The sequence below is a fragment of the Pteronotus mesoamericanus genome, unplaced genomic scaffold (genome assembly GCF_021234165.1).
Source record: "Pteronotus mesoamericanus isolate MK-2021 breed Mesoamerican mustached bat unplaced genomic scaffold, CSHL_Meso_final contig_40, whole genome shotgun sequence".
NCBI classification, from domain to species: Eukaryota; Metazoa; Chordata; class Mammalia; order Chiroptera; family Mormoopidae; genus Pteronotus; species Pteronotus mesoamericanus.
The window spans coordinates 10,213,045-10,238,982 of record NW_026555150.1 but is presented as its reverse complement, the minus strand read 5'-3'; positions in this window follow the sequence as shown (position 1 = coordinate 10,238,982).

The following is a 25,938-nucleotide window of genomic DNA, read 5'->3' as shown; positions in this document are numbered from 1 at the left end:
AAGAAAAATCTCAAACAATCTAACTATACACTTAAGGGAGTTAGAGAAAGAACAACAAACAAAGCCCAAAGTGAGTAGAAGAAAGGAAATAATAAAATGAGAGCAGAAATAAATTAAATAGAATCTAAAAATCAATATAAATATCCATAAAACGAATTGGTTCTTTGAAAAAATCAACAAGATTGACGAATCCTTAACGAGACTCATTGCGGGGGGAGAGAGAGAACCCAAATAAAATCAGTGAGAAAGAAGAGAAGTAACAACTGACACCAGCAAAATACAAAGGATTATAAGAAAATATTACAAACAACTATATGCCAACAAATTGGACAATCTGGATGAAATGAATAAATCCCTACAAACATACAATCTTCCCAAATTGAATCAGGAAGATTCAGAAAATCTGAATAGACAGATTACAACTAATGAAATTGAAGCAGTAATCAAAAAAACTCTCAAGAAACCAAAGTCCTGGACTGGATGGCTTCAAAGGTGAATTTTAACAACCATTCAAAGAACTAACACCTATCCTTATCAAGCGATTCCAAAAAATTCAGGAGGAGGGAAGACTCTCAAGCTCATTTTATGAGGCCTTCATTGTCCTAATTCCTAAATCAGATAAAGACACCAAAAAGAAAGAAAACTATAGGTCAATATTCCTGACGAACATAGATGCTAAAATCCTCAACCAAATACTAGCAAACAGGATCCAGCAATACATTAAAAAGATTATATGTCATAATCAAGTGGGAGTTGTCCCAGGAATGTGAGGCTGGTATATCCATGGATCAATAAATGTGACACACCACATAAACAAAATGAAGGATACAAATCACGTGATCATATCAATAGATGCAGAAAAAGCATTTGATAAAATCCAGTGCCCATTGATAAAAATAATTCTCAGTGAAGTGGGAATAGAGGGAACATACCTCAACATAATAAAGGCCATATATGATCAACCCACAGCCAACATCATACTCAATGGACAAAAACTAAAATTGTTTCCCTTAAGATCAGGAACAAGACAGGGTTGTCTTCTTTACCACTCTTATTCAATATAATACAATAAAAAGGCATCCAAATTGGAAAGGAAGAAGTAAAACTGTTATTATTTGCAGATGACAGGATACTGTTTATGGAGAACTGTAAAGATTCTACCAAAAAACTACTGGAACTGATAAATGAATTCAGTAAAATTAGCAGGATACAAAATAAATATCAAGAAATCAGTTGCATTTTTTTCTACACCAATAATGAACTACTAAAAGGGAAACTAAGAAAACAATCCCATTTACAGTTGCATGAAAAAATAAAATAATATGGAATAAATTTACCAAGGGAGTAAAAGACCTATACTCGGAAAATTATAGGACTGAAAAAAGAAAATGAAGATACAAATAAGTAGAAGTATATACTGTGTTCATGGATAGAAGAATTAACACTAGTAAAATATCTGTACTACCAAAGCAATCTGTAGATGCAATGCAATTCCTATCAAGATGCCAATGTCATATTTCACTGAACTAGAATAAATGTTCCAAAAATTTATATAGAACCACAAAACACTCCAAATACAAATAGCCACAGCAATCTTGAGGGGAAAAAAAAAACAAATTTGGAGGATTCATGCTACCTCATGTCAAACTATATTATAAGACCATAATAATCCAAACAGCATAGTACTCACAGAAAAACAGACATATAGATTAATGGAACAAAATAGAGAGCCCAAAAATAAAACCACACATTTATAGTCAATTAATATTTGACAAAGGAAGCAAGAACATACAATGGGATAAAGATAGTCCATTCAATAAATGGTATTGAGAATATTGGACAGGCTCATGCAAAAAAAAAATGTAGCTAGACTACCTTCTTACACCCTACATAAGCATAAACTCAAAATGGATTAAAGACTTAAATGTTAGGCTCGAAACCATAAAAATCCTAGAAGAAAAGATAGACAGTAAAATCTCAAATATCTCATAGCAATGTTTATTCTGGTATATCGTCTCAGGCAAGGGTAAAAAAGGAAAAAATTAAAAGTTGGAACTACATAAAACTTATTTTTTGCATAACAAAGGAAACCTTCAACAAAATGAAAAGACAACCCACTTAATGGGGGAACAATTTCACCAATGATACATCTAATAAGGGCTAAATGTCCAAAATCTATAAATAACTCATACAGCTCAACACCAAAAGAAAAAAGAAAAAAAAAGAGCAATCCAGTTAAAGAATGAGCAAAGTACCTGAATAGACACTTATCCACAGAGAACATACAAATGACCAATAAATATGAAAGGATGCTCAATATCAGTAATTATCAGAGAAATGCAAATTAAAACCCCAATGAGATATTACCTCACAGCAGTCAGAATGGTTATAATCAGTAAATCAACAAACAAGTATAGATGAGGATGTGAAGAAAATGGAATTCTCATGAATGCTTGGTGGGAATGCAGATTGGTCCAGCCATTGTGGAAGGCAATATGGAATTACCTAACAATATTACAAATGAAACAACCTTATAACCCAGCAATTCAACTTCTGATAATATATCTGAAGAATTCCAAAACACTATTTTGAAAGAATATATGCTCTTCTATGTTCATTGCAGTGTTATTTACAATAGCCAAGATTTGGAAGCAGCCCATGTGCCCACCATAGACAAATGGATAAAAAAAGCTGTGGTACATTTACAAAGTGGAATGCAACTCAACCTTAAAAGAATAAGGAAATCTTACTTCTTGCAATAGCATAGATGGACCTGGAGAATATTATGCTGAGTGAAATAAGCCAGTTAGAGAAAGACAAGTACCATATGATTTCACTTATATGTTGAAGCTATATCCAAAGAACATAAGCAGCCCTATGTTCATTGTAGCATTATTTACAATCACCAAGATACGGAGCAGCTCAAGTGTCCATCAGTAGAGGAGTGAATAAAACACCTATGGGACATTTACATAGATACAGAGAACAAATGGATAACTGTCAGAGGGGAAGGGTGTTGGGGGTTTCAGTAAAAAATGTAAGTGTATTAAGAAAAATAATCCCATAGACACAGACAACAGTATGGTGATTGCCAGAGGGAAAGAAGCTGGAGGAAGGTAGAAGAAGGTAAAGGGAAAATAAATGGTGATGAAAGACTTGACTGGGGGATGGTGAACACATAATACAATATACAGATGATATATTATAGAATCATACACCTGAAACCTATACAATTTTATTAACCAATGTCACCCCAGTTAATAATAAATTTTAATAAAAATTTTAAAAAAAGAGAATACAGTAAAAGTACTGGACAAAACTCATAGGAGGAAATACGAGAGAGGATGAAGGAAAGAAAAGAGTTTGAAAAGAGAAGCCTGTAAAAAGAAAATGAAATAAGGAGGGAGAGAGAGTGAAGGAAGAGAGGAAAAAGGAAGGGAGGAAGGCAGGAATACAGGCATGAAAAGAGAGAATGTGAAAGAAAAAGAGCAAGGGGATACTGAAAAAGGGAACAAAGGTAGAAAGCAAAGGAAGGGAAGGATAATGTTTTTTGTTTTTTTAAAGGATGAGCCAGGCTGGTGTGACTCAATAGATTGGAACATTCTCCTGTAGATCAAAAGGTTGTGGGTTCAATTCCTGGTCAGGGCACATACCCAGGTTGCAGGTTTGATCCCTGATTAGGGTGTATGAGAAAGACAACCAATCAATGTTTCTATCTCACATAGATTTCTCTCTTTCTCTCTCCTCCCCACCTCCTTCCCTTCCTTTCTTTCTAAAACAGCAGTGAGAAAAATGTCTTCAGTTGAGGATTAAACATTAAATTAAAAAATCTAAAATAAAAGGATGAGTCAGTAGAGAAAAGTAAAATAAAAGAGAAGAGAGAATTTGTTGTGTTAGACAGAGTATTGAAGAGGAGCCAGTGTGTGTGTAGGTGTGACAGTCATCTGTAAAATAAACATGATAGATAGTAGTAGATAGACAAATAGAGTCTGCTTTATAAAGGATAAGCTAGAAATAAACAAGAATACAAACAAGATATCAAAACAGTTGTAAAAACAGAGAAGGAAAGAATAAAAGTTTAAGAGGAACCAATAAAAAGTGGGTAAAACAAAAAAGGTGAATAGTGGAAGGGAGGAAGGGGGAAGGGAAGAATGGGAGAAGGAACAGAGAGGGGATGAAGGACTTGAGGAAGAGAGGCTAAAGAAAGGAGGGAAGAAAGGAAGTTAAAATGGAAAGAAACAGAATGAACAGAAGGGAGTAGAAGACAAAGGGAATACAACAAGAAGGAAAAGAAATAAAAAAGAAGAGGGAATATGATTGTGTAAGAGAGGTTTGAAAAGGAGAAGCCAGTAATAAATTCAAGTACAATTTGGGGGATGGGATCAGTTTTTAAAAGAGATTTGAGGTATTTTTTTAAAGACTAAAATAAACATGATAGGTGATATATATATTATATATATAGAAGAGAACGTTTTAAAAATATGGACATAAGGAATAATAGAAAGGAGGGAGAAGAAAAGGGATGGGACAATATAGAGTAAAAGGAGAGAGAGAATTGAAAAGAAGAAGCAAGTAATAAATCAAGTATGATTAGTAAGTTACTTTAAAAATATAGTAAAATATAGATGATAGATAGAAATGGACTTAAAAAGAAGTCAGAAAAAAATTAGAAAAAAGATGAAACAAGTTTTTATTTATTTCTATTTTTTTTATCTTCACCCAAGGCATGCTTATTGATTTTAGAGAGAGAGAAAGGAAGGTACAGAAAGAAGGAGAGAGACATCGATGTGAGAGAGAACCATCAATCAGTTGCCTCTCATGTGCACCCTGACCAGGGACCAAACCTGAAACTTAGGCATGTGTCCTGACCAGGGAATCAAACCTGTGACTTTTCAGTTTATGGGATGACACTCCAACCAACTGAAACATACAGGCCAGGGCAGGGGACAAGTTTTTACAATGGAGTAAGTAAGAAAACAAAATAAGATTTTGTGTATTACATTATCGAGTTACCATTAAAATGTAAAAGTCACTTTATAAAAAAAAACAGTAAAATGAAGGTAGGCATGTTGATTGCTAGATAAGCAGATAGATATAGGTAAGACTGTAAAAAGAAGCCAAAAGAGAAAAGGAAAGAAAAATGTTTAAAAACTGGAGTCAGTAAGATGGGAGTAGAAGAAGGAAGAGAAGGGGAAGGGAGGGAGGGAGGGAGGCTGAATGGGAGTTGAAGAAGGCAGGGGGAGAAAGATGGGAAGGGGAAAAATAATCAAGGACAAAGGAAAGAAAGAAAAGAGAGGGTTGAGGGAAGGTGGGAGGAATGGTTGGAAGGAGGGAGAGGGAGGATGGAAAGTGAGAAGGAGGAAAAGAGGGAGTCAGGGAGAATGTATGCAGGCCAGAAGGCAAAGAAGACAAAAAGGAGAGAGAGAGAGTGAGAGACAGTCATAAAGAAGCACACAGAAAAGGAGGAAGGGAGAGGAAGGAAAGGGGAGGGAGGAAATAAGAGGGAGGGAGAAAGGAATTGAGGAAGGAAGAAGAGAGAGGGTAAGAAAGAAAGGTAAAAAATGAGAGACACAGAAAAATGTTTGTAAAGGAGAACATAACAAAATCAAGGGAAATTGTGCATATAATGCAGGAATAGAAGACAGACATTTAAAAAGCAAAATTCAGTAAAAATAAAGGGTGATAGATGATTGCTAGCTAGCTAGGTGATAAATAGATAATAGAGATATGTAAAGATGATAGAAATAGATGATAGATTATTGATACATAGATATATAGAGGAAAAATAGATAGACGATAGATGATTGATAGATAAGGAAGGGGAGAAAGAAGAAAAGAAGGAATAAGGAGGGAAAGGTTGTAGAACGAAGGATGGATGAATGAGGGATGAAGGAAGAAAGAAAAGAAGGAAGGAAGGAAGGAGTAGAGTAAGAATGGATTTCTTAGGTAGGCAAAGAAAATAAGAAAGTCGTAGTGAAAGTAAGGAAGCAATAAAGACATGTACGGAAAGGAAATAAAGGAAGGAAGATAGAAAAGAGTGAATGAGAGAAAAAAGAAATAAAAAGATAGATGATAGCTAGCTAGCTATATAGATAATAGATCAGAATTTTTTTTGAGATTAACAAATTTACTCAATAGTGATGTTAACTACAAATGTTATATGAAACACGTGGACTTTTATATACCTAAATTTGGCCTTTATAAACTAGCTTACATAGTTACTTTGCCTATTTGTCCCAACCTACTTAGTGTTGCACCAGAGCGCCCCCCCCCCATAGCTTTTACTACATAAACAGATTCCTCCTACATAAACAGGATAAAGTGAAAAAATTCCCACCCACCAAAAAAAAATCCCTAACAGAATTATTCATTTCTAAATTATCAGCAGATATAACACCAGATCAGAATTTTTTTAAGTCAGTAAAAAAAATAGAGTTAAAAAGAGGAAGAAGGAAAAAGAGCATAAAAATAGGGGTCTGTAAAAATACTGTGGTATCAATCAAAGAAGGGAGGACAGGATGCATGTATACAAGCAGGCAAACAAAAACATAAATATAAAGTGTGAAAGAAAGGGAGTGAGAAAGAAACAGAAGGGATAAAGAAGGAAGGAAAGGAGGGAGGAGACAAAACAAAATGAAGACGTTTAAATGCTGTAAGTAGAAAAAGAGTAAAATAAAGGAAATGAAGAGAATAAGAGTGATATAAATAGGAAGAGGAGATTGAAAAGGAGGAGCCAATAAGAAAAGCAGTACACTAGGAGGGGGGATTTAAAAAGAAGTCAGTAAAAAAGAATATTAAATATAGATATATACATGATTGATAGGTAGGTAAGTCAGTAGACAGACAGACAGACAGGCTAGAGACAGCCAGACATTTAAAAAATTGAAAACAATAGTCAGAAAAATAAGAAAAATGAAAGGAAGGTTAGAGGGAGGGAGAAAGGAGAGAGAAAAAGAAGGTGGTGAGGAAGGAATGTAAGGTTAGGGAGGGAGCCTGGAAGGAAAGAGGGAGGCAGGCATGCAAACAGGCACAGAAAAGAGAGAATGTGAAAGAATGAGAAAGCAAAAGAGAGATAGAAGGGAGTAGAGGAAGGAAGGGAACGAGGAAGAAAGAGGTTTAAAATTAAGACTCACGTACATTTGGTAAAGGTAAGAAAAAGAGGCTTTTTTACATTAATAAAACAAAAATAGATAATTGATAGGTATTTAGGAAGAGAAGTAAGTAGATAATTAGACATATAAGTAGATAGAACTTTAAAGGGATGTTCCAGTATGAGGGTGGGAAAGAGGGAGAAAGGGGGTGAGGGAAAAGAGAGTGAGAGAAGTTTAAAAAAGAAGCCAGTAAAAAAAAAGTTTAAAGGAGGAGGGAAGGAGGAAAGGAGAGAGGAATAGAAAGGAAAGGAAGGAGGAGGAAGGGAGAGAGGGAAGGGAGAGGGAGGGAGGGAAGGGAGGAAAGATCAGGAAGTTAGCAGTCACACAAGCACAGATAGAGAATGAAAAAAGGAGCAGCAAAGACAGAAAAAAAATAAAGTAACATTTTAAGTGGATGAGTCAGTAAGAAAAAGAGGAAAATAAAAGATGAATATGAGAGTGAGGGTGAGGGGGCAGTATGAAAATAAAAAAGGAGTCCATAAGAAAATCAAATACACCTTTGTGTGTGTGATAGAAAAGTAGATGTCAGTTTAAAATATAGCAAAATAAAGATGATTGAAAGCCAGAAAGCTAGACAACTAAGTGGGTGTATTGGTAGATAATAGATAGTTTTTAAAAGAGGAACTAGTAAAAAATAGTATAAGAAAAAAAGAAGAAAGGAAGGAGGAAGGGAAGGAAGGAAGTCAGGCAGGCAGACATAAACAGATGGAGATAGAAAGAGAATGATAAAGAGAGAAAGAGAATAAAGAACAAAGGAACAAAGAATGAAAAAAGCTGGTTTAAAGCAGACTAGTAAGTAGAAAATAGAAAAAGAAAAAGACTATGAGAGTGGGAGTGGTAGAGCTGTTTGAAAAGAAAAACAGAAAAGAAAAGAAGAGCAAGTACGATTGAGGAGAGCAGGCATATTTAAAAAGTAGAATTCACTTAAAAGTAAAATGTAAATACATAGATGAAAATAACAAATAAAGGACTTTAAAAGGTGAAGGCACTTAAAAACAGTACAAAAAAAGAGAGAGTTACAGAACACAGAAGAAAAGAGAAGGTTTATAAAGAGAAGCCAGTCAAAAAGAGTACAGGAAAAAGGAAAGGAAGAGAAGGGGGAAATTAGTTTATAAGGGATGAGGAAAAAAATAAGTGTATAAACAAGGAAAGAGAATGAGAGAGTGAGAGAGGGAGGAAGGGGAAAGAAAAAGAAGGAAATGAGAAAAAAATGGGAGGAAGTGAGGGAGAGAACTGAGGGAGGGAAAGAACTGAGGTGGGGGAGGACTACATTTAGTAGAAGTCAGTAATATATGCAGACAAAAAAGAAAGGAAGAGAGTTATAAGAGAGAGAGAAAAAAGAAATGTTTCAAAACAAAGCTAGCAAAAAATAAGAGTGAAAGAAGGGAGAAAGGAAAGACAGAAGGAAAAGACAGAGGAAAAGAGAAGTTTAAAAAGGATGAGGTTAGAAAAAGTACTAAAATGATAAATGGGAGACAATGTGAGAGTGGGGAACAGTGGAGTTTCAAAAGGAGATAGTAAGAAAATCAAGTACATTGTAGAGGGCAGGAGGCTTAAAAGCAACTTTAAAAATTAATTAAAAAATGCATTAGCACTGACCAGTGTGGTTCAGTTGGTTGGGCATCATCCTGAAAACCAAAAGGTTGGGGGTTTGATTCCCAGTCAGGGCACATTCATGGATGTAGGTTCAGTCCCTGATCGGGGCAGGTAGGAAAAGCAACCCATTGTTTCTCATGTTGATGTTTCTCTCCCTCTCTTTCTCCCTCCCTTCCCCTCTCTCTAAACATAAATAAATAAATATAATCTTTTAAAAATACATTAAAATTGGACATATAGATGGATCAACCCATACATACATAGTTAAATTCATACATTGATACACAGATACATAGAACTGATTATTTTAAAAGGAGAAGCCAGGAGTAAAGACAGGATAAAAAATAAAGAAGGGGGAATAATATAAACTAGCCAATATAATGAAATTAAAAGAAATAGGGAAGGATGGGAGGGAAAGTAGGAGGGAGAGAGCAGGGAAGGAAGGGAGTAGATAAAGGAAAGGAGAGGGGACAGAAAGAAAGAAGTTTATAAGGGGGTCTCTGGAAAAAGGAGTAACATAAAAAGGGTGAACATGAGAGATAGCAAGAGTATGCTGAAAAGGAGAAGCTAGTGACAAAATAAAGTACAATCATGGAGGCAGGGTGAGGGAAGGGAGAGATCTTTAAAAAGTTAGTTAACAATGACAATAAAATAAAGTTAGATTAAATAGATAGAAGCCAGTAAAAATAATAGTACAAAAATAGTTGTAGAAGAGAGAAGAAAATAATTTTAAGTGGAGCCATTTAAAAAGTACAAGAGGGAAGTGGGGAGGGAGGGACGGAGAGGAGAGGAGAAATGAAAGATGAAAAATTTACAGATGGGTCTGTAGGAAAAAGGGTTAATTTAAAAAAAAGAAAAAGTTAATTAAAGAAGGGAGAGTATGTGAGAGTGAGAGGGAGGAGCTAGTAAGAATATCAGGTACAGTGTGTATGGTTGGGAGAGATTTAAAAAGTAGAAGTCAATAAAAAACAGTAAAATAAACATATATGATTGATAGACAGCTAGGTATATGGTTACATACAAAGGAGTCATATATGGATTTTGTGTGTGTGTGTGTGTGTGTAAATGGAAGGAAAGAAAAGGTCTTAAAAAGAGAAGACACAAAAAACATATATAGGAAAAAAGGAAGGAAAACGAATAATGGAGGGATAAGGGAGAGACAAAGTAGGAAGACAGGAAAGAAAGAGAAAGACTGGGAAGTAAAAGTGGGGGGAGTTAGGGTATTGAGGGAGAGAATGGAGGAAGAAGAGAGAACATTAATAAAAGAAAGAAGGAAGAAACAAGAGAAGGAGGGAAATTTTAAGGGAGCAAGGAAGGGAGGAACAAAGGAAAGAAGTGGTCAGATAAGAGGAAGGAAGGAGGGAGGAAAGAAAGAGAAGATTATGAGTCTCAAGTAATAAAAACAAAAGAAAAAGAAAAAATGTGAGAGGATGATAAAAAGTAGGAACTCGTAGAAAATTAAGTATAGCTGTGAAAATCAGGATGGGAGAAAGTGATCAAAAATATGAAGATACAGAGATACATAGATAGAAAAGACTGGACTTTAAATGTAGAGGCTAGGTTTTTTTTTTTTAAAGGAGTATAAGAAAAGGGAAATAGAAGGCACTGTAAAACAAGAAAGAAAAAAGTTAAGCCCTGGCTGCTGTGGCTCAATGGATTGAGTGTTGGCCTGTGAACCAAAGGGTCACAGGTTTGATTCACAATCAAGACACATGCCTGCGTTGTGGCCAGGCCCCCAGTGGGGGGGTGTGAAAGACAACCACAAATTGATATTTCTCTCCCTCTCTCCCTCCCTTCCCCTCTCTAAAAATAAATAAATAAAATCTTTTAAATATTTATTAAAAAAGAAAAATGTTTAAAAGGAAAGCACATAAGGAAGAGTTTAAGAAGGGAGAAAAGACTGAAAGAAAGAATGGAGGGAGGAAAGTAGAAAAAAAGCAAAGAATTTTAAAAGGAATGAGGCTAGGAAAATTGGTAAAGTAGAAAATAACAAAATGTGAGAATGAGACACAAAGAGTTAAAAGTAGAAACTACTGTGAAAAATTAAGTACAACTAAGGAATGCAGGAAAAAAAATCTAAAAAGAAGTCAGTTTTTTATTTTTAAATTATGTTTATTCTATTACAGTTTTCTCAATTCTCCCCCCATTACCCTCCTCCACTCATCCCACCCCAACCCCTCTCCCACAGTCAATTCCCACTCTGTTGTCCATGTCCATGGGTCATTCACACATGTTCTTTGTCTCGTCCCTTCCCCTTCTTTCCACCATTGTCCTCTTTCCCCATCCCCTCTGGTTACTTCCATTCTGCTCCATGTTTCCATGCCTGTGGTTTATTTTGTTCGTTAGTTTATTTTCTTGAACAGATTCCACTTGTAGGTGAGATCATATGGTATTTGTCTTTCGCCAACTGGCTTATTTCACTTAACATAATATTCTCCAGTTTCATCCATATTGTCGCAAAAGGTAGGAGTTCCTTCTTTCTTTCTTTCTTTTTTAAATGCAGATTTATTTATTTATTTATTTATTTATTTATTTTCTAATATAAAAGTCCATGATAAAATATTTAAAAAACTAAATCCATTATAAAGTCTCAGCAATTAAAACAACATGAGGCCAGCACAAAAATAACCAGGTACATCAATTAAATAAAATGAGCATTCTACAAACAAATGTGTATATCTGTCTAACAATGTAATATATGATTAAATTGACATTTCAAATCAATTGGGAAAATAAGGCTTATTCAACAAATAAGGTGCATGGACCACTATTTCTTTAAATAAAACAAATATAGAGCCTTATTTCACACATTATATAAGAAATATTCAGGTGAGTTAAAAATCAATATGTAAAATCTAAGGAGTTTTAGGAGAAAATACAAAGTAATATTTTTCTTACCCTGAAGTAAAATATTCAAACCCAGAAGTTATAAAGTAAAATATTGACAATATGACTATATTAAACATTTAAGACTATATAGTAATATACATATTAAAAAGTTAAAGGACAAGTTAGAGCATGGGAAAGTATTTGCCACACATCTAAAACAGGGTTAATAGTTTGGGGTTTTTTTTAGGGAAAAAATTCGATAAACCTTTAACCAAAAAATGGATAAAGAATACCAAAGTCATTTAAAGCTTTTTAAAAATAATAGAAATATACAAAAATAGTTTTAGTTTCAACAAATAATAAAGTGACAATTGAAGTAACACATCATTGTCATGATCAGATTAATAAGTATTAAAAATATTGGTAATATCGAGTATTGGTGACTGTGAAAGGAACTGGATATCCATAGACTCTTTTTCTTCATCTTCTTAAAGCAGTCCCTTTAGCATATTTTGCAATGCTGGTCTGGTGGAGGTGTATTCTTTTAGCCTTCTTTTGTCTGGGAAACTCGTTTTGCCTTCCAATTTAATTGCTGGGTAGAGCAGTGTTGGTTGCAGGCCTTTGCTTTTCATTCCTTGGAATATTTCTTGTCACTCCCTTCCGTCTTACAGTGTTCCTGTTGAGAAGTCAGCTGCTAGCCATTTCGGTGCTCCCTTATATGTTACTACCTATTTCTCCCTTGCTTCCTTTAGGATTCTCTGCTTTTCTTTGATATTTGCCATTTTAATGATGATCTCTCTTGGAGTGGGCCTCATTGAGTTCCTCTTGAATGGGACCCTCTCTGCTTTCTAGGCTTGTGTGGCTTTTTCTCTCCTCAAATTAGTCGAGTTTTCCATCATTACTTTTTCAAACAGGTCCTCTATCCCTTCTTCATCCTCTTCTCCTTCTGGTATCCCTATTATACAGACATTATAACGTTTCATGTTGTCCTGCATTTCCCTAAACGCCTCTTCATTCTTTTTGAGTCTTTTTTCATTTTCTTGCTCTTTCTGGGAGCTTTTTTTCTACCTTATCCTCCAGCTTGCTGATTCATTCCTCTGCTTCATCTAACCTGCTTTTGATTCCTTCTACGGTGTTTTTCAGAAATTGTATTCTTCATTTCTTCCTGTCTCTTATTGATAGTTTCTATGTCCTTTTTCTTGCTGATGTACTTTGCTGTAAGTTCCTTGAAGTTTCCCTGTAGATTTTTGTAATTTTCTCTGAGCTCACTGAGCTCATTTAGCTTCCTTAGAATCATTGTTTTGAACTCAATATCTGAAAGTTTACTTACCTCTATTTCATTTAGTTCTCTTTCTGGGGATTCCTCCTTTCCCTTCAACTGGGGGGTGTTACTTTGTCTTCCCATTATTTGTGAGACTCTTCTTTTTTGCTTCTGCTTCTTCAATTGATCTGTCTTGATTTCCTGACTTTTTGGTGTGGACTTCTATGGCAGGAGACCACTGTTTTTTCTTTCTGGATCTGCCTCTGATGATGTCAGATGTTGACCCTGTCTGACCTTAGGCAGCCTGTTCGGAACTTAAATGTTTTCAACAACAAATAGATAAATATATGAGGTGATTAATGTGTTAATTAACAAATATGGGAATCCTTTCACAATGTATAAATATATCAAATCACTACAATATCTACTTTAACAATCTTACATTTTTATATATCAATTATATACCTTAACAAAGCTGAAATTAAAAAGAGATAAATGAAAAGAAAACAAAACTTCAGGGAGAGACTTGTTCTGCCTGATCACACTGTATTACAAAGTTCCTGGGCCATGCCCAGGTGAAGAAGAGGAGGCAGGTGTGAGAATGGGGTAGCATAAGAGTTCTCTTTATAGAGTCCTAAATAGAAAGCAGAACAATAGTTCTTTCTCTCCATGTTAACCTAATTTATTTGAAGCAATCAAGGCCCAAGGGAAGGAACATATGAGGCCTCTTCTAATTTCTTTGCTCTCCAGCCTCTACCACTACCCTTCTGTTTTACCACCACCTCTGAGCTGTGAATTTCCCCTCCTATCTTGATTGTGGTGATGGTTTCATGGGTTTATACAGGTGTCAAAACTGAACAAATGGTACATTTTAAATATTTATGGTTTACTGTACTTCAATTATACATCAATAAAGTTTTAAAACTATGTGATTTCTCTTTTATGTATTTTTAGGATTAGGTCAACATTCTCATAGTTTTATAAAGGTTTCTACCAAAACATCATCAACCTTGTTACCTCCTCAGCATGATGTAAAGAGTAACACAACAGAACAAAAGGTACAAAGTTGTATGTCTCAGATGCTATGTATTGATCAGTAATTTATCTGATTAACTTTCATTTCTATAGGAAGGATATCCCCTTCATTGGCATGCTACTAAATTGTCAGAGATAGTAGGGTCTTACACAAGTTTGGGCCTTCTCCCCAGAAGAGAAATTTCTGAGTCAGCTTCATGCTAAATGTACAACATAGTTTAGCAGAAACTAATATATATTTGATGATGATTATGATGATGATAGCTAACGTTTATTTAAAACCTGTTATGGGCCAGGTCCTCTGCTAAACTAGAAAGAAGGGAAAGGGGGGAAAGTAAGCGATTCCTCTTGAGGAGTCAGCATCCAGGGATCAGGCACACATTAACAAAAGTCCTCAAAGTAAAATGAGAGGACAGTTTTGACTTGTACAAAATGCAGTAGGAGCACAGAAGATTTAGAGACTATTCCTTACTAGATATATATAAAAATCCTTTATTAAAAGAGGATTTGATTGAATTAGGTCTTTAAATGTGAATGGGAAGTTTACAGATGACTAGACATAAGGATATAGTGAGGCAGTACTGCAGACAGGTGTTAAATTGTTAAGTGAAAACATGAAAGTGTAAGCCAGAAAATCCAGGAAGGACAGTGCAGGAGAGGAGACTGAAAATGTAGGTTCAAGCCAGAGCTTTGTATACATTTCTCAAGTATGAATTTATTCTCTTAGGAATAGGGAGGCCTTGCAGGGTGTTAAGAAAGTATGTAAAATAACAATGATTTGGGTTTTTATAAAAGATAATCTGTTTACAGTGTGTGAGATAGGTAAGTAGAGAGAAAAGATTATAGGCAAGATAGTTTTGAGTCTACAATGATAGTCTAGATAAAAGATGATTAAGGCCTGGGCTAAGGCACTGAGGATGAACTAAAGGCCACAGATTTAAGATATTACAGAGTAAGACTGTAAGGATTTTGTAACTCAGTAGATGTGTGGATCCAGAGCAAGGGAGATGATGATGATGATGATGATGATGATGATGATGATGATGATTTAACTTTGCATATAGGTTTTCTTGAAATGGATATCTTTTCACCATGTCCACAGATTGTTCAGGCTTACCTCTATCTCAGGACTCATTATATTGCATCATATTTGTCCGTTTGTTCTATTGGATGATAAACTTGAGGTCAAGAATTGTATATCTTATTTCAATTCCAAGCAATATGTTCAATTAGAATCAGATTGGATTATATTGGCCTTATCTTAAATAAATAGAACAACTCTAAGCTTTATAGAATGGAACACTGGACAGATTTTAACCAAAATATGGAAGAAAGAGGAGTGAGTTTGGAAAGATGGGAGTATGTGGGTACTAGATCAGCTTCATTCTGAACTCCTTAAGTTTAGGTACCTATGAGAAATAATTGGTAAGATGCTGATAATATGTATTAGCATTGAGATCAAAGCTTAGGAGGGAGGTAGGGGGATGGGGTGTTTGGGGGATACTGTATTAATTTAATTGTTGTCAAGTCAGCAAAAGTCTCTTTTAGAAGCTTAATTACTAACGAATGTTTTATCTTGAATGTTAAACCATACAGAGAGATAAAGAAATAACTAAAACACCACATCTTTTAAATGATGAAGGTAAGATAATGAACAATATAATTGTTCTGTTATCTTTCAGTTAAATAATTATGGTTTTGTCATATAGTTTTTCACGTTATGCTTTTCTCCTGATTATAAAGCCTGTTACTGTTTTGTTAAAGAAAGATATGAAAATTATTATTTTTTAAATTTTTAAAGATTTTATTTATTTTTAGAGAGGGGAAAGGGAGGGAGAAAGAGAGGGAGAGAAATATTAATGTGTGGTTGCCTTTCACATACCCCCCACTGGGGACCTGGGCCACAACCCAGGCCTGTGCCCTGACTGGGAATCAAACAGGTGACCCTTTGCTTCGCAGTCTGGCACTCAATCCACTGAGCCACACCAGCCAGGGCTGAAAATTATTCATGATTGTAAATGTTAGTATCCCACATTTTTAAATGATTGCTGGGTGAATATGCCTTTTGGAATTGCAAAACATGAGGAAGTGAGAGTCTCTGCTGTGACTGCCCATACTGATACGCAGAATACGTTGTAGACACACTGTGATTTTGGAGTTCCAGTGTAAATAATTCTCCCCAGGAAAGTTTCTATCCTCCAATGTCATCCCTTCTCCTTAGACATAAAAATACATCCTGTTTCTCATCTTCCCATGGCTGGACTAGAGGTTAGCTAAGTCTCTGCAAAAGTTCCCCATACATATTCTAATACACACCAGCAATACTAGAACACCTCTACCTAGGTGGCTCACAAGCACCTCAAATCCAATATGCACAAAACCAAATTCATCATCCTCCAGGTAACCCCAAACTTGTTCTATGTTCTTCCTAATTTTATCCATTAATAAAACCTGAGTCATCTGTGACTCTTTCCTACTGTTCGTATTCTACATCCAAAAGTTGCCACATTCTGTCCAATCTGCCTTTATAAACTCTTATAACCTTCCCCTCCCTTTCTTTTACAACACCCCTTCCCTTAACTACTGCAATAATTTGTCTTCAATCTCTTCTTCCTCCTGTTAATTTATCCTACATTTTGCTGTGAGTATAATCTTCCAAAACTACAGTTTGGACATATAATTCCTCTACTCAAAAGTCCTCAGTGGTTCCCCCTTGCAATACAGTTCATCCTGGGTCAGGGGAATGGTAGGAGATTAAGCTGGCAAAGTAACTGAAAGTCAGAAATTAGGGAGGGAGTTCAGGCTGGAGGGCAGTGGTGGGCCACTAGAAGTTTGTAGGAAGGGGACTTCAAAAAAAGCATCTTATATTTGGAGATGCTGCCTGAACTTGCATAAATAACTACATTCTTGACTATGGTAATTCTAAACATTATGGCAACCCAGCAAGTAGAACTATAACATTTTTTAATAGTTAAAGATATCTCTTCTTTCCTCCAGGAATTAAAAGAATCTCATTTCAATGTCCAGGTGTTTCTGATAAAACAAAAAATATACCCAGACACTCTATACAGGATGTTCTGAAACAAGAGGCAAGTAACATTTTTGTCCCAGATACATACAAGAACAAAGGAAGTATGAAATTATGATCAAGATTTGCATAACATAATTTCACTCATTAAATGAAAATTCAGAACAGCCTTAATCCCTGAAATTAACCACCATATTCTATAGTAAGATTTTATAAAAATTGAAATGTGAACCCATAGTAATATCCCTGTGCTACTTTGGACTTCTGATGCTCATGGCTATCAGTTATATTAGTGTTGCGATACTGTATGTGTGGGGAATATCAGTAACTAGTTGTAAGCTAGCAAAAGGAAAGTGGTGGCCCTGAGATTTTAATTGTGTTAAATTCCAAAGTGTGAATGTGATATTTGCCTCAATTCTTTTTTTGTATTTTATTTTTATTTAATTTTTTTAAATATATAATCTTTATTATATTTTTCCCATTACCATTTAGTCTCTTTATATCCCACTCCCCCCAGTAATCACCACACTATTGTCCATGAGGCCTTTTTCCCTTTTGCTCAATTGCCTCAATTCTTAATGGAGATTTATCACAAGCAACTTTATTGTTCCCACTTACCCTGTGGTTATAGGCTTCCTAAATGATGAGCTTCAAGAGTTTCAAACATACCTGTGCATTTCAGAGGAAACAAAAAAATGGACCTTTGTGAATTATTTCTCTTCTAGTGTTGATGGGTTGTACAGAGACAGCCATGCTGCTTCACCCTATTCCCTTTGTGACCAGTGATCACTCTTCTGATGGTGGAAAGTTGGCGGTAGACATTTCAGGGTGCAGCCTCTGGTCACAACATAGGTTGTTTCTGTGGGTTGCCAACTTGTCATTATAAGAGTCAAATCCATATCCTTGGCTCTGTTAGCACTATATTCACTGGCCGAGCTGTTCTAAAAAGTTAACATGGTTTGAAAGAGGTGTTATCAAGCAGGAAATTCACTAGTCTTCCCAAATGAGTTCTACATACCAAAGGTAGAAAGTGGCATCATTTGCTATATCCTATGTTAAATGCATAGTAAGCAACAGACTAGTTATACATAACTGCTCAAATGTAACATGTTAGCTCCAATATGCTTCTCTGTATAAATGAATATTTATAAAATATCTGCTGTGTACAGGGCACTGGACTACTATGTCAACATTCACAATCAGTATGCTTAATATCTGAAAAAAGAAACTTCTTAACTACTGTAAGATATTTTAGTAGTTGTACAACAGGAATTACTATTTCCACTGGCCTCATTATAGAGCCAGAAAAAAGTGGCCCCTGAGTATAACATGGATATCAATCTTAATGCTGCATACTTTACCAAAAAAAAAGGTCAATGAACAAATGTAGATCATCTGTTTTTTTTACATTTTTATTTGGATTTATTAGGGAGATATTGGTTCACTAAATGATACAAATTTCAAGTGTCCCCATTTATCCCCCCTTTGCCCACCTCCACCTATCCCCTACCCCTCTAGCTATCACCACACCATTGTCCTGTATAATACATATGTGTTTTGTTTTTTGTTTGTTGGTTGATTTTTTGTTGTTGTTGTTGTTTTTTTTTTTTTTGCTTAATTGCTTCACCTTATTTCTTTTTTTATAAATTTTATTTATTTGTTTTTAGAGAAAGGGAAAGAGAAAGAGGGAGAGAAACATCAATATGTGGTTGCCTTCCACACACCCCCCACTGGGGACCTGGCCCCGCAACCCAGGCATGTACCCTGATTGGGAATCGAACTGGCGACCCTTTGGTTCGCAGGCTGGCACTCAATCCACTGAGTCACACCAGCCAGAGCGTTTCACCTTCTTTCATCTAGCTCTCTCATACCTCCTTCTCTGGCCACTGTCAGTTTGTTCTACATATCCATGCCTATGTTTCTATTTTGTTTGTCAGTTTATTTTGTTCATTAGATTTCACATACAACTGAAATCACATGGTATTTGTTAGATCGCCTCTTTCTAAAGGAGATTTTAAAATATATTGGACAATGAGTACATCATATTGTCACAAATACCTAATTTACTTTGAGAAATAGAATGATCACTTTTATTACAACACAATACTACTTCCCAACTTATTTCACCCATCCCGTGAGTATCAGAAAATGCACTCCTGGTGACTTCTGTTCAGCTCTCAGACTTGGAAAAAAATAAGGTCTACTCTGTGGATTTATCTTCCTATATAATTAATTACTCAAGAAAGTAGAGCCATTGGCCAAATCAAAGAGTCACATCCCATGTGTGCAGAAAACCTGCTCTTTGCCTTCCAACTCTCTAAAAGCATTTCCCCTGTAGTTAACTTTATTTAAAAATAACACATATTTTTAGTTATTCAATTGATTACCTTCCATGCTGATTAGTGCATTCCTCAGTTACTTAATTTTAGAATACCAATGATTTCTACAAACCTTTGAACTCTGAAGGAAAATGTGTACACTTATTATAAATGGACTTTTTAAATCATTTTCTTAAATTTCTGAGTTTTAAATGTGAGAAATAGCTGATGTTCAAATTCTTTAAAAAAAAAAAACTTTAAGGATTTTCTTTGTTTTTTTTTTTTTTGACCTGCCATAAATAGATGACATATGCTGATTCACATGGAAAAAAGGCTAAGAAGTCAAGCTTAAACTATGACTCAGGTAAACATTAGCAATAGTTATCGAGTAAATCCTGCAATCCATTAATCTATTAATTTAACTAACATTCATTGAGCTTCTGCTGCATGCCAGGTACTGTTAATTACTGAACATACAAAGTAGAAGAGCCATGGTCCTGCCCTGACCTGTGTGGTTCAGTTGGTTGGGTATAATCCTGAGAAGTGAAAGGTCTCCAGTTCTGTTCCTCGTCAGGGCACATGCCTGGGTGTGGGTTTGGTCCCTGGTCGGGGCCCATGCAAGAGACAACTGGTTGATGTTTCTCTCCTTTTCTCCCTCCCTTCCCCTTTCTCTAAAAATAAACAAACAAACAAGCACACAAATATATTTTTTTTAAAAAAGGAAGAAAAGCCATGGTCCCTACCCTAGATTTTACAGGTTATTGGGGAACAGACATGCCAATAATCACAACCTAATATGATAAATGCAATAATGAAGGTATGTACAAATTCCAGTGGAAGCATAGAAAGGCCAGGGGAGCTGTTATAGAAGAGGCCACAATTGAGCTGAGATGTGAAGGATGAGAAAAAATTTTCTATGTAGACAAATGGAAGAAGAACTTTTCAGGTAAAAGAAATACATTTACCAAGATATACACATTAGAGCATAGTGGAAATACAGGGGTTTTTTTTCAGAATTGCTTTAGCTAAAAGTTCAAGTTAGAGAATTGAAGAAGATGAAGGTAGAAAAAAGTGTCCCTGAGTGTAACATGGATGGCAAACAATACTGCATATTTTACCAAAAGGGTTGGATCATGAAGATTCCAGGAGGCCATGCCAAGGAATATACCTTTTATGCTGTAATTGAAAGGCAATTGTAGAAGAAAAATAAAAAGGCATAATATAATCATAATTTTCCTTTTCTAAAAAAGACAAACAGGATTAAAGGTAAAGAGAATGGAGGCAATGAGACAATGAAAATAACATTTACCACTTATTAAACACTTACTATGTACCAGGTATGATGTCAAACTCTTTATAGTCTCTCATTTAACCCTCCCAACAAATTATGAGGTCAGAATTATTTATCAACCATTCTATATATAAGTAAACTAAGTCTGAAAGTGTTAAATTATTTTGCTCAAGGTTTCACATGGTATGTAGCAAAGCCTGAGTTTTAACCCAGCTCTACCTTACTCAACCACCCCTAACCATAATCCCATGCTGCCTCTTACTGCAGTAAAAGGTTATTACAATAGTCAAGGCTAGAAAAGAGTCTTGAACAAAGTCAGTGGCAGTGAGGATGAAGAACTGGGCACAGATTTGATTCAAACTAAGGGAGGTTGAAAATGGATGAGATTTAGTTACTGGTTAATTATGGGAGATGAAGGAGTTGAAGAGAGCTTCCAGATTTCTAGAATAGGCAACTAAATGGACAATGAACAGTGGTGCCATTCAGTAGATAGACAATACATGGAGATGAACAAAGTTTGGAAGAGAAAAAAATTAGTTCAGCTTTGAATACACTGAGTTTGAGTTGCCTATGGGCATGAAGCAGGACATCTAAGTACAACAATCAAGCAGGCAATTATAGATACCGGCCTGGGGCTCATGGGAGAAGCAATGAAAAGAACGCCTCGTATCAGAACCTGTGAGAAGTAACAAAAGTTGTTCCCATAGGCATTTCTGTATGCAAAATACATAGAATTTTATTTAAAATAAACATTTTTAAAGATTTTATTTATTTATTTTTAGAGAGGGGAATGGAGGGAGAAAAAGAAAGAGAGAAACATAAATGTGTGGTTGCCTCTGAAGCACCCCCTACTGGGGACCTGGCTTGCAACCTAGGCATGTGCCCTGACTGGGAATTGAACTGGCAACCCTTTGGTTTGCAGGCCGGCAGTCAATCCACTCAGCCATATCAGCCAGAGCTATTAAAAAAAAAAACAAACAGACATTTATAACAATTGGGCTTAAATTCGCATGTAAAAGTTCTCTTTTTTAAAAAACTAATTTATTTATTTTTAGAGAGTGGGGAAGGGAGGGAGAGAAACATCAATGCAAGAGAGAAACATCATTGGTTGCCTCTTGCACGCACCCCAGCTGGAGTTCAAACCCACAACCCAGGCTTGTGTCACAACTGGGAACCGAACTGGAAGCCTTTCGCTTTGCAGGACAACACTCAACAAATTGAGCTACACCAGTCAGGGCTACATGTAAAAATTTTATATCTTTTCCAGAGTCATTATCTTTGACTATGTAGAACATTTTAATGAAGACACAAGTTGCAAAAAAAGCTAGTTCTAGAGCTCTTAGTAATAATTCTTGAAAACTCTAATCCAGCATTTCTGAAATTAATGAGTGAGTTAGCAATAAAAATTTCTAATTTGTTGGGGAACAGTGATTTCAAAATTTAACATGATCAAAATCATATAGTTTTTGGGTTAGAATTATGCTAATTTGTTAGGATTTTGTCCATGCATTCCTAACTTTAAATTCAAATTAATGCTAAGATTATTTTGCTCAGTTAATAATTCTTGATTTTTAATTCATCATTATATAATGTTTAGCATCAATATAAGACTGTATTAAGCTATTATAAATCACTGAGAAATTAATAAACAGACACTAAATTGCATGGCTTTTTTGATATAATGTGTCTTTTTTTAAGGTAGATTATACTTTCTCCTTTAAATTCCCTCTTTGATCTAAGAGTGATTCATAAGTATGTTTCTTAATTATCAAGAAATTAATATTTTGGGTCACATTTTTTTTTAGGTTCAGAAATTGTAGCCTGTAAATCTTTAACACATTGAAGTTGTTAAGGTTCTCTGTGTGGCCAAATATGATTAATATTTGAAAGTGTTCATAGACATGTCAAAAAATGTATGTTCTCTATTTGAAGGATGTAAGTCTCTAAATGAATATTAAATTATATTTATTGATTATATTATTCCATTATTAAGTCTTTTCTGACTTTTTGTTTATTAGAATCTTTTCTTACTGTCCACTAAATGTGTCCAGGCATCAAAGAGGTGTATTGAAATTCTACACTATATTATATTTTTATCAAATTCCCATGATATTTCTAATAGGTTTTACACAGTTGGGCTCTTTAGGATATTTAATTTACTACATAGAAACCATAGAAGAGTTCTTTGTTTCTTAAGCTGCATTCATTATCTGTTGCTGAGCAACCAATCACCCCCAAAACTTGGCAGCCTAAAAAAGATGCAAACAAATGTTATATCACAGATTTTGTTGTTAGGAATACAGGAGCAACTTAACTGAGCTGGATAATTCTGACTGCAGGTCTCTCACGGTTGTGGTTAAGATAATATCCAGGGCTGATGCAGTCATGTAAAATTTGGCTGGGACTGGAGGAGTCACTTCCAAGGTGGCTCACTCATGTGGCTATTGTCAGGAGATCTCACTTGTTCACCATGTGGGCCTCTCCAGAGGGCTTCCTGAGTATCCTTATGATATGGCATCTGGCTTCCCCCAAAGTGAGTGATCCAAGAGAGAGGGGCTGAAGCCACAATATATTTTATAACCTAAGTCTCAGAAGTTACTTATAAACATAACTTTTACCATATACTATTCTTTAGAAGCAAGTCACTAAATCTAACCTGCACTAAAGGGGAAGAGAATTAACCCCACTTCTTGGAGAGAGTATGGTCAAAGAATTTGTAGACATATTTTAAAACCTCCAGGACATTGCTATCTTAACACTTAATTTTTCAGATTTCTGTGCTATTAATTCCTTCTTCTTCCTTTCCAAAACAGTACATATGCAGAAAATACTATACTCATACACAAAGAAACTCAAGATGGTAGATAGATTTTAAGTAAAACTGTTTAAGCAGATCATTGGGATTTATTGGCTCCTCACAATACACTTCACATTTATTGGGATAAAAATAGTCCTCTGTATTTCTGTGATATCAGTTATTATTTCTCCTCTTTCATTCCTGATATTATTTATTTGGGTCCTCTCTCCTTTTATTCTTGACGAGTCTGCATAAAGACCTGTCAATTTTTTAAAAAATCTTTTCTAAGAACCAGCTCCTGGATTTCTTGATCCTTTGAATTTTTCCTTTAGTCTCTATGTCATGCAATTCTCCTTTGATCTTGATTACTTCCTTCCTTCTACTCACTCTGGGCTTTGTTTGTTGTTGTCTCTCCAGTTCTTAAAGCTGTAGGATTAGGTCATTTATTTGAAATGTTCCTATCTTTTTTAGGTAGGCCTGTATTGATTGCTATTAACTTCTCTCTCAGAACTGCCTTCGCTGTGTCCCATAGGTTATGGACTGTTGTGTGTTCATTTTCATTTGTTTCCAGAAACTTTTTGATTTCTTCTTTGATCTCATTATTGACCCATTCATTGTTTAATAGCATGCTAAATGTTTCTGAGTTTTCTCCTTGAGGTTGGTTTCTAGTTTCAGGCCCTTGTGGTCCAAGAAAATGCTTGGTATGATTTCAATTTTCCTGAATTTGTTGAGCCTTGTTTTGTGTCCTATCATGTGGTCGGTCTTTGAAAATGTTCCGTGTGCATTTGAAGAGTTTTGTTTCTTTGGGAAGAAAGGTTCTATATATGTCAGTTAAGTCTATTTGATCTAATGAGTTCTTCAGTTCCACAACATACTTGCTGATGTTTTGTTTGGAAGATATATCCATTGCAGACAGTGGGGTGTTAAAATCCACAACTATGAGTGTGTTGCTACCTATATCTTTCTTGGAGTCCTCCAAGATTTTCCTTATATATTTGGGTGCTTCTTTGTTGAGTGCATATAGGTTTATAATGTATATGTCTTCTTGATGGATTGTTCCTTTGAGTATTATGAAGTGTCCTTCTGGGTCTCTTTTTATGGTCTTTGTTTTGAAATCTATTTTGTCTCATATAAATATTGCTACCCATGCTATTTTTTCCTTTCCATTTGCTTGGAATATTTTTTCCCACCCCTTTATTTTCATTCTGTGTAAGTCCTTTGTTCTGAGGTGGGCCTCTTGTAGGCAGCATAGGTATGGGTTATATCATCTTATCCATTCAGCTACCCTATGCCTTTTGATTGGGTAATTTAATCCATTTACATTTAAAGTTATTATTGGTAAGTACTTATTCATTTTCCCTTTGTACCTGTGTTCCTCTCTTTCTCACTCTTTTTCTTCATCTTCTTAAAGCAGTCCCTTTAGCATACCTTGCAATGCTGGTTAGGTGGAGGGGTATGCTTTTAGCCTCCTTTTGTATGGAAAACTTCCTTATTTCACCTTACATTTTAATTAAGAGCCCACTCTGTTGTCCAGTTCCATGGGTCATCCATGCATGTTCTTTGTCTAGCCCCTTCCCTTCTTTCCTTCATTGTTCTCCTTCCCCATTCCCTCTGGTCACTTTCAGTCTGCCCCATGTTCCCATGCCTGTGGTTTATTTTGTTTGTTAGTTTATTTTGTTGAATAGATTCCACTTATAGGTGGGATCATATGGTATTTGTATTTCACCAACTGAAATACACTTATTTCACTTAGCATAATATTCTCTCGGTCCATCCATGTCGTTGCTAAAGGTAGCAGTTCCATCTTTCTTTCTTTCTTTTTCTTTCTTTCTTTTGTTCTTTCTTTCTTTCTTTCTTTCTTCCTTTCTTCTTTCATTCTTTCCTAAATGCACATTGATTTTATTTATATTTTTAAATGTCAAATCAATTATAAAATATTAAAAAATTTAAATCCATTATAAAGTCTCAGCAATTAAAACATGACACCAGCACAGAAATTATCAAATAGATCAATGAAATGAAATGAGAGCTCTAGAAACAAATGTATATATCTGTCTAGTGATGTAATATAGGATTAAATTGATATTCCAAATCAATGGGGAAAATAAGGTTTATTCAACAAATACGGTGCATGGACCACTATTTCTGAAATGAAACAAATATAGGTCCCTATTCATACATTATACAAAAAATATTCATGTGTGTTAAAAATAAATATGTAGAGTCTAAGGAGTTATATGAGAAAATACAAACTAATATTATTCTTATCCTGAAGTAAAATATTCAAACCTAGAAGCTATAAAGTAAAATAGTGACAATATGACTATATTAAACATTTAAGACTATATATTAATATACATATTTTAAAAAGTTAAAGGACAAGTAATAGAATAGGAAAGTATTTGCCACACATCTAAAAAAGGGTTAATAGTTGGTTTGTTTTTTTGGGTTTTTTTTTTAGGGAAAAAATTCTACAGACCTTTATTCAATAAATGGATAAAGAATACCCAAAAGTCATTTAAAGCTTTTTTAAAATAATAGAAATAGGCAAGAAATATACAAAAACAAGTTTAGTGTCAACAAATAATAAAGAAAAATTGAAATAACACATCATTGTCACATTCAGATTAAT